General features: G+C 31.8%; 1 protein-coding gene across 1 annotated transcript in view; it reads right to left on the reverse strand.

The window, feature by feature from the left end:
* Nucleotides 1–7,378, reverse strand: part of LOC149900492 (uncharacterized) — a 58,757-nt gene extending 51,379 nt beyond the window's left edge. Inside the window, exon 1 of the mRNA XM_090112322.1 lies at nt 7,169–7,378. The gene's annotated coding sequence lies outside the window, so the exon portion shown is untranslated. The remainder of the gene's footprint in view (nt 1–7,168) is intronic.
* Nucleotides 7,379–9,458: the final 2,080 nt, after the last annotated feature.

Genomic DNA, 9,458 nt, shown 5'->3' on the forward strand with positions numbered 1-9,458 from the left:
TAGTGTATGTTTATTTAATCTGGGATTTATGCATGTTAGCTTTCTGACTATCTAGTCATAATTCTGAGAAATTGCAAGCTTCGTAGCCGATAACGATGTGCTTTAAAGGATTTTCCAGGACTTATGAATTGATAACATTGGTACCTATAGCATAATATTATATTAAAATTGTCAAACATAATTTATTAGTTCCTTAATCTAGTTAGCACTGCATGTTAGACATAATATTACTATAATGAAAACAGATTTATATTAATAAGTACAATACAATATATGTTTCTAATTTAGATTCAGAAATATCAAATGTTTATTTAGTATTTATTACAGTTGTTGTTTACTAAAATACAGAATAGTTAAAAGAATACAGAAGATCAGGTTTTAAAATAAAACACATAATAATTTGATAATTATGTTACTTATAATTGTGGTTTTTAATAATCAAATTTAATATAAATTTTACAGTTACAACCAAAACAAAAGTTAAAACATAATTTTTCCCACAGGAGGCATGATATATTAAGACATTACAAAAATCCCATGAACCTACTTAGCATTCATAATCCGAATGATTAAGGTAATGGTTCGAAAAAGGCTGATCATATTTCAACTTTCCTCATTACAACTTTCTAAAACCGAAAATTATTTGTAGCACGACCTTCGCTGAAGGCTTTATGCGTCCTCCACACGCGATCTAAATGTTCACCAAATTAACCAGCGTAATTTATTCTGATTTATCGTTTAATTCATTTATTTACTTTGAAAGTGAACAAGCGTTGAAACTAATCACGTTATCTTTGTCGTTAAATATCTAGACGTAAAACTTTACTTTGTCGCCGTTCGTGTAAATTGAAGAGAAATGAGATGACACGTTTATATGTTTGTTTATTTGTCATATTATACGCGTAGAGAGCGAGTGAAATATGTAAATAAATATGTAAATAAGAACTTCAAAATGAAAACGAGTGTAGACGGACCTTTTGGATTTTTTTTTTGTATTTAACCGATGTGTGAATAAGGTTTTGTGTACCTAAATATCAAAAGAAAAGACGGCAAAAACGTCGAGTCAGCTATAGTATTTAAATAAAATTGGCACAGTTAAGCTTGAGTATTGAGTCGTTACATAGAATTATTGTAAAAACTACTGTGTAGCAACATCGATTACTCTATTCTGTGTCATCCTATCATCGTTACGTAAACTTTTATCTCAGCATAATAAAAAATAATAACATACAAATACTGTGTGTATTATATATCGACTGCAAATAAACCAAACAAATTAACACTTCATAAATTAAATTATACGGTATAAAAATTCTTCATTGTTCGGTGCGATCCGTGACGTGTTCACAAATCATTTATTTTTATTGTAATTCGATAAAATATAACTGAAATGCACCAAAATGCACTAACAAACTTATTATAAGTAGCATAAACAGCCTTAAGATTTTATTCATTATTTTCATTTAGTCAATAAATTATTATTAACTCCGATAGCCATACTTGGCAACCTCAATCAGATATAAAGAAACTGCGTAGGAATAATCTCAATTATATATGCTGTTTCCTTCCTAATCCCATCACCTAACTAATGTATTGTCATCAACAGCACAATGCTAGTCAATGACCGAGCTTAACATAATGTACTGAACACAATAGAATGGTAGTAATACTATGTGACAATAAGTATATTATATAGCTTTTAATTCCCATAGTATTGAATCTACCTACAGTTTCTTTAAATATACCTACAGCCTACTTATGGAAATGTATTTGTACTTTCCAATTGCGTATGAGAAACGTTTCTTTTTTCATGAATTTTAATGATAGTGATATCGTTTTATTTATTAACTCATTCTATAGGGCAGTTGTGCCTCAATAATTGAGGTTTATACGGATGACCATTACCCTAAAATATCAAAGTAGGCTAAAATTTAATATGGGAACAAATATTCGTTGATTTTAAAATTAATAATACCATAAATAATATTCTAAATCTATACCAAATAGTACATTCTATGAACTATCCAGAAGGGTTTAGACATATCCAACTGAACGAAAAATCTTTATATTCATGGGGAGAGCTTTAATCCAAAGCAACACGATCAATAGCAGTTAGTTAATTACAAGTAGAAGCTGTACAGATAACAGGAGACTATTGTCGAGATGATTTGTGAAGCACTTAGCGCGGGATAACGTTATTTATCAAGCCCCGATGAGACAAATAAGACGGTTTCCTAATTTCACGCTTTTGTTCGTACTTGGTTTCGTAATTTGTTATTTGCTTCTCGTATTTATTATTTCTTCCAACTCCAATAAGAATTAATCATATTGAACATAATCATTTTTGCATTTTCGTAAAATCTAATAAAAAACATGTACCTACAAAACTTTTCTGAAAAAAATGATACGTTTATATCCTAACATGAATGTATACCTTCTTATTAACAATTGTGATAAACTATAATATTAATACTCACGAATACAAACAGATATATTAGTTATTACAATTACGTAACGAAAAATTCGATGGAAATCATCCCCAAAGAGAAGATCGTTGGCAAATAAAATTAGCTATATTTAAGGAAAGTAAACAGATAGAGTTACTTACGGATTATTGTGTAATTGTACACTATGTTCTCATGTAATCCAAACTTTTACAAATGAATCATAATATTCTTATTATATTATACGTAAATAAATTCAATCAATACCGGTCGAAGACAATAGATACTGTTTTCAAAGGAATTTCTTCATTCATTGTTGTAATGGAATTCCTTTCCTGTATCGTATTATTTCTTAATAAATAACATAAGAATGGAAAAATTACCCGAACTCGGGTCTCGGCTTTTGTATCAGCTATTCCTTTTATTATGAAAATAATTAATATAAACAATTGTTGTGAATTTGCTTTGATTTAATTTGTAAATATATTTTAACGTATAAATTGGGTACTACATAAAATAATGTGTGCAATTAAAACTTAATTTTGCCTATTGAATATTATACATTGAATTATTTTAAAATATAAGATTGCTATCTACAAATATGAAGCAGCCAATTATCATAAACAGCCCTTTCACTAATATCCTAGCCAATTAATTAGTCGGCGCACTTTAATTAAAGTCCTGAATGAGTGGCTGAGGATGAGAGCAAGAGATAGAAGTGATATAAAGTACTTTCCCGAACGTTGACAGCTGAAAAGAAATTATCTCGGCTATATTATTCCTTTAGAAAAATTTTATATTAGTATTAATTATCGGGGTTTATAAGTAGGTAAGCGGCGCTTGCGGAACAAGGGGCAATCAATTCTCCGAACTCTCAAAGTTATTCAATACGAAATAACTGGGATCGTTTGAAATTATTATTGGGTCGGAATATCGCTGTTACAGAGAGTTATGGCATTTAGATACTGGAATAATCACTAAAGTTTGTTGCGCGCAAAAACCTCAAATCGGACAGGAACTTTGCTTTATTTATATTTGATTTAAAAGGTAGCAAGCATTTTTATGAGATCAGAGAATTGAGTATTGTAAAATTAATCCGTATCTAAAAATAGAATCTAATCTCAAGCGTTCACTGTAAAAGCGTATAATCTAAGAACCCTTTAAAAGCGCCTTTCCAAGCCCTTTATTTACATGCGGAAAAGGTGTAATAATGTTAAATAAAAATCCGTGTTATTTTCAGAATCCGTCTTAACGACATCTCAGATGTGAAGTGCCTCTCGCATAGGAAAGAAAGGCGCCTCCGAAACAAGAAGTATTTCAACAACTATACAACTAACAATTCAGTGCTATTGTCTGTCAGATTGTAGAGGCTAAAAGAATAGACAAAGATTCAAGCGGCTATGTAAACGAAAATATTCTCAAGAGCGCCTTTGTTTCATTGTCACACTTTTTTAATAAACTCTCCGCTGAAAACTGGGATACGCACTGTTTGCGTGTTAGTTTTAGCGTCAATTAACTTTTTGTTTGAATGTCTTGTACTTTTAAATACGAGTATACTTATAGACTTTAGTCTTGATATAACAGAACAAGGATGTAGAGCCTACACAAAACCCAACCATCATTATTATTTTGATCCTGGCATTGGTTGCGTAGGTGTTTTTATAAAAGACTAGCTTTCCGCCCGCGGCTTCGCCCGCACAGTCAAAGAAAAACCCGCATAGTTCCCGTTCCTGTGGGATTTCCGGGATTGCGTCATTTCTCCCGGGATAAAAAGTAGCCTATGTCCGTTCTCGGGTATCAAAATATCTCCATACCAAATTTCATGAAAATTGGTTCAGTAGTTTAGGCGTGATTGAGTAACAGACAGACAGACAGAGTTACTTTCGCATTTATAATATTAAGTATGGATATATAGGTAAACACGTACTATAGAATCTTAAAAAAAATATTGCTTTATCTAATGTCTTTAACCTGCCATGAACTCTATGTCATAAATCTAATTCGAATTGATATTTTCTTCAAGAGGTAGGTTTGCCCGTAACGACAAAGACCAAGATAGTTTATTCAAGATAACAAATTGTTGGAGATGAGTTGCGTGGATGGACCACGCAAATAGAAGCTGTTTATTTCGATGCTTAGAAGTAAGAATCAAATAATTCAGATATCTATTATTCGGACGTTTGACAAGAGTTAAGTTCCGTCTCTATTTATAAAAATGGTATATGTATTAATAATTAATCGTGGCACATATAGTGTTTGTATTTATTTCATACGTAAATAATTATCTAACAATGAAACTCTTTAGTTCTATACTATTTTACATGTAAGTAAGTATAATGTATGTGTGCAAATATTTATATTTTTCACACCCTTATTACCTGACATACATAAAGCTTATGTTCTCAAATACTTAAGTACCCGGATGTATTACAGAACATCTTTTGAGTAATGCGTGACATCACTGAAAAATATTGTGAAGATTACCACATGATATAACGGATGGAAGTTATTTCATGACATTTATCGATTAGTATTATTAATTGTTTTCTTTAAATATGGACATGATATTAGTGCCGTTTTAAATATTTTAAGCACTATAAAAATAGCTAAATAGCCTTCCAAAATATAATTTCTAATACTTTATTTTATTTACTAACATGAAACCTTAATCAATGTTTTGTGCTTATTTGTGGCGCAAAATATTAAACAATGATTCTAAGTCTCAGTTCAATTTAAAATTCTTTTAGTTGACCAAACAAGAGTAATTTGAGGATTTTTATAATAGTACAGCTGGGGTGAAAATTAGCCGTTTTCATTTTTTTATTTACTTAGCGGTTTGAAAAAACCTCGATTGCGGCCTCGGACTTAATTAAAAACAATTTTGTGTATACCGCCTTTATTACGGCTCTCACTTTTTAGCACAAGATTAGATAAGAAATTAATTAGGTTACATTAATTCCGTTTTTACAAAGAGTTTGCTTATAATCATAAAAAGAGTATTAATTGCTTGTTTTGAAGTATTTGGCGTTTATAGGCTGTGCGGTTTAGTTATCTTTATGCTAGCTTAGCTTTTCGATGTTGAATAATTTGGAGATTTGCAAAAATAAAAACAGTAGCTTTATTAAATTTAGAACTGTGAACATAATTAATTAGAAAGTGTACAAGTATTATTTTATTTACTATTCACAGAGTATACAAATATACATACAGTGGGTTAGGTACCTTAAAAAAATATCATGTCTTTTATCGTCACGCTCCAATTATTATTACGATTAAAGTCTTTTAGGCAAAGCACACATACTATAAATTGAGCTGGATTCAAAACACAATTACTTGTGTAACTACGAAGCAGTTAATTATTATCTTTCCTCTTTTAAATATTTACCAAGATTAAGATATTTAAACCTCAAAGTTGAGCGCTATATAAAGAGCTGAAAGCTTTATAATTAATATTCTGTCGCCCCAAATTTAACGAAAACGTAGTAATTATTACAGCTCACAATACCTAAATTCTTAGACCTTTAATAATGATTAATTATGTAGACAGGTAACTATATTACTTAATGTATTCTGTTAAATTTGAACTTCGCTACCTATATTATATAATTATAACTACAAAAATCTTTTATAAATCATTTTTTAAAAATTATCAAAAGAATATATTTTTGCACACACAATGTTAATTTTAAATGTTTGTGATTGACATTTGTAAAAAATAAATAAATTGATTTCAGATTATTATCTAAGAAGCTCTACATTTTAAATTTTGGTGGAAATTCACGAAGAAAAAATTTATTACAAACAGTAACACGAGAAATTACTTGTATAGAACAAATAGTTAGCAGAACAAAAGCTGTTACAGTTAAAAGTTCCCGGCATGCGAATTAGAAATTAAGCGAAGTTCGGTATAATTATTTTATTTTCACTTTATACTTGACCTTCGTAAATAACACGCTATTCCAATGAAAGCGCCTAAAAGCGCAGCTTGATTCGTAGTACATTCCTAGAATTAATTTAAGTAACTAGGAACATGTTTAACCTATACCTAACATGCGTCATGAGCCTGGAAACGAGGCCAAGTGCGAGTCGAACACACGTGAGAAAAGTTCCGTATCTTGGGGACAATTAAAAATTAAAAAGAAGAATTTAAAAGAGAGAAATTTGGATATTTTGGACTTCAAATTTTTTGTAATAATATGTTTTGGACTCTATTCGATGAACAGAGTATGTTAACATAAGTAGTAGTAAGCTCTAGTTTTTTAAATGTCAGGAGCTCTACATCAATGGCTTACTTTCTGTGACTATCCTTTTTTACACATGGACCATAAATAAATGTTCATAGCATAAGGCAATGAATCAGTTTTTGAACTTACTTTTCACATACCATACATAATATTAATAATATACCTACTTATCGTAAGTTAAAATAGTAGAGCTTTATGAAATATTACCATATCCTAGAGATAATTAATTATAGTACGTCAAAAAGTTGAAAACAACAATGCTATAAAATAAAAACATGGAAAAATATCAAAATTATGTAAATAACTTCAAGTTTAATCAAAATTTGCACCGTGTTATTCAACCAGTCGTGTAAATTTGCTATAAAAATCGTAATAAATCATACTTTCACATTTCGCGGCGCGGCGTCTGTTAACTCATAACAATTTAATTTTTTAAATCCACCGAAAATACAACTAAAAAAGTTAATTCAAAATTCGAACCTCTCAAAAAACGCGTATCGCTCCAGATTTGCAAGATCCTGAACACAGTCACAACACAACACAAAACACTCGCGATGGATTTCGCGCCGATTTCTATACACCACGGTACGTATAACGCGCTAGAAAGTCGAACCAACACTGGTCGGGTCCGCCGGCTACCTCGCTACTTGCTAGTCCGCATCGCGCTTACTTCGAAACAAGGCCACGCAAAACACTGCTCCCATTTTCCACCAGTTGAAAGTGCTCATATCCGTGATCGAAGTGAGCAGGTGTGGGAGAAAGCACCAAAAAAGTGATCCCTGACTCACTCTAACGATTATCTGTATTTTTTATACTCTGTGCGAAAGTGACCGGACCGGTTCCCGCCGAATGCTCGAAAAGGTTATGATGACATAAACAAACGAATTGTGGATTTCGATTCAAGCGCAGATTTGGATGCTGCTAACCTCGTTAAGGATTTTAATGCATGTTGATGAAAGTATTAGTGTTATCGCTTCAATTAACACGAATTTCAGTCGACTTTCACTTAGAGCGCAATATTTAAGGCTATATGTTCAAAACGGCTCCGTCCTGGCTGACCCGGGATAAAAACTAAATACTTATAGTACCTATAGCCTATGCACTTCTTCAAACCTGTATCGTGCTGTGTTTCGCGACAGTGAAATTTTTTAAAATATTTCATAATGAGCTTTCATTTGCATTATATTGCATTATATACCTAAAGAAAAGCTCTTATAATTATAGTAAAAATAACCAGTTCTTTATAAATAGTCCTTTATAATAAATTATCAAACTACCAAGAATGGTAGAGAAGCCAGACAGAACTAAATTGCGTGAAAGCCATCATGTTTCTATGAAACGAAAATGCGTAGGATGTAAATAAATACACGATTTTCCAATTCCGAATATATTTCCTCGATTTAGCACTACATTATACAGATTATTATTTTCTAGTAAGAAGCTTATAATTTATCTATACTAATATTATAAAGCTCACAGTTCGTTTGAACTCGCTAACCTCAGGAACTGGTCCGATTTGAAAAATACTTTCGGTTTTAGATAGCCCATTTATCGAGGAAGTCATCACGCTAACAGAAGCGAAGCCACGCGGATGAAACCGCGGGGCGCAGCTAGTTTAGTATAAACTTACAGCTCACACCTCCGACTGGGTACATTTGAAAAAAAATCTCACAATTAGGTATTATCCTAATCAAACCGGACTAATCCAACAAAGCAAAAATCAATCAAATCCTTTGAGCCGCGCTTGTGTTACCAAAAAGTAGTGTAACTACCACAACACTATGTAGAGATATAGGTTAATTAATAAGATCATACGAAATATTATACGCTATTATAAAAAATATTCTGATACACAAAACTAACACAAATCAACACAATCTTTTGGAATCATTTTACCAAATGCAATAAAAAATTTACAAAAAGTGTATCAAGGGTCATCTTTTTAGAAGTTTTATTATTTACGACTGTTGAATAAACAGGTATCTTTTCACCAAGAAAAACAAAACTGTCCAAGGATTGTTTCCAGAAATAAAAAGGCTAACCACATAATGAGAGTGGAGAATATTAATTCAGAGTGCACCAGGTAGACCGGGAGATACTGACACAAAATTTCGAGTCATTTGTAACAGGATGGCGGTTCTACAGGGGTCTTAGTACACAATGACAAAAAGAAAAACGATGGTGTGAACACTGGTACCGGCGGCTTAGTCGCGTGGGCGTTAGTCGAACTCGTCGTAAAAATAGCGAAAGTCAAACGATTTGTAACACAAAAATTTTAGAATTTACCGATAGCCCATAAAAAAGAAGTAGGCGGTAGTGTCATGCCATACTTTTCCGGTGTGACTTACAGCCCGCCATACCGACGCAAATGTGTTGATTTAAAAAAAAACAATTCAACCATTTGTACCAGGCTAACTTTTGCACAGGTAACCATCGTCGTGTAGCCATTTACGAAAATCACCATACCATACTTTTCGGACGATTCCAAATGGTCGCCATACCGCCGAAAATCTGCAAAAAATTTTTTATTTCGCCAAACTTTTTGTACCAGTATTGCATTTGGATTTTTGGAGAGTATTTGATAAAATGTGACCATTATTATATTTGCCATACTTCTAGTAGGGGGAAAAAGTGCTGCCATACTTCATAAATAAATTTATTATTAATTTATAGAAGTGAAGATTTCTACCACCTAGATCTTTGAAATTTTGTATTTATATTTGTTGAACCTCAAACTTATAGGAAAGATTAATGCCATACTGTTACAAAT

This window comes from Colias eurytheme, chromosome 18, assembly GCF_061535395.1.
Source record: "Colias eurytheme isolate Ceu_HAF_F1 chromosome 18, ilColEury1 Martin Lab GWU primary, whole genome shotgun sequence".
NCBI classification, from domain to species: Eukaryota; Metazoa; Arthropoda; class Insecta; order Lepidoptera; family Pieridae; genus Colias; species Colias eurytheme.